This window comes from Mastomys coucha, unplaced genomic scaffold (genome assembly GCF_008632895.1).
Source record: "Mastomys coucha isolate ucsf_1 unplaced genomic scaffold, UCSF_Mcou_1 pScaffold15, whole genome shotgun sequence".
Lineage (NCBI taxonomy): Eukaryota > Metazoa > Chordata > Mammalia > Rodentia > Muridae > Mastomys > Mastomys coucha.
In genome coordinates, this window is record NW_022196897.1 from 34612949 (window position 1) to 34614405 (window position 1457).

Consider the following 1457-nt stretch of genomic DNA (forward strand, 5'->3'; position numbering starts at 1 on the left):
GTCTATTTAGAGCTTTCAACCCTATTAATAGTGTTCATGGTATTGGAAGGTATTGTGCATTCTTCCAAAGGACAAAGGCAAACACAAAATCAGCTCCAAACCCTTTGATATACAAAAATGACCTTTCTGCAAGTTCTGTTATGTAATAATAGCACAGAGCTTGTGAAAGTAACCAGCTAATATCTGAAAAGATTTAAAGCCCACTGCAGGAGCTGGAACACATCCCAAAAACTCTTCAGGTATAAAGCTACATAAATTAGGCTCATATGATAAAACCAAGCACTACTTTCCTGATGAAGGAAGCTAGCAACAAAATGATTTATAAGGATATTCAGCTATACAGATAGAGAATTTCTTACTCAGCCATTATCAGAGAAGCTTCCTTCTGTAGTAGATGGGAAGGAACCCACAGCCAGACAATGTGAAGACAGTAAGAGACCTTGAAATACTCAATAGTAAATCAGATGTCTCCATCAATTCCTTCCCCCCTCAGGTAACTGCAGAAGAGAAGGCAGAAAGACTGTAAAAACCATAGAGAATATGTAAAAACCATAGAGAATAGAAGAAACTTAAATAACAAACCTTTCTAAACATAGGACACTAATATACATTTTAGCTCCCAGAAACTGTGGCAGCATGCATGGGGTATGCACAAATCTATTCTACTCAAGCCTCCATCTCTAACATAGAGCCTACCTACATCATTTGTGATGATCACTCACAAATGAAAAATTAATTTTCTTCTGATAGAGTCTGACTGTATATATAAAACCATTCCTAGGGACTAAACCATCAACTAAAGAGTATGCATTAAGGGATCCATAGCTCCAGCTACATATGTAGAGGAGAATGGCCTTATCTAGCATCAATGGGAGGGGAGGCCCTTAGTCTTGTGGAAGGTTGATGCCCCAGTATATAGGGATGCTAGAGTTGTAAGGCAGAAATGGATGAGTGGGTAGAGGAGGACCCTCTTAGAGGCAAAGGAAATGGGGGATGGGATGGGAGTTTCCAAAGTTGGAATTGGGAAGGGGGATAACACTTAAAATGTAAATTAATAAAATAATTAATAAAAAAATGAGAAGGCCCATGAACAGCAGTTAATGACCACCACAAAACAAACTTAATGGCATCACTGAAAGATCTTTGCCTCATACATAATATTTTGACAGGGTATATTTTAACTTCATAGGTCATTTGACATATACATTATGACTTCTGGTTTTGTGTTCTTATAAGATTCCTTCATGTGGGAATATTTAGTCTCTATGACTACAGATGTCTCTTATGCTGTTTCTATGACATTATTCTGTTTGGTCTGTTCTATTTTGACTTATATGATTTTGTTTTATTTCATCTTATTTCTTCTCCTCCTCCTCCTCATCCTCCTCATCCTTCTCTTCTTCTTCTTCTTCTTCTTCTTCTTCTTCTTCTTCTTCTTCTTCTTCTTCTTCTTCTTC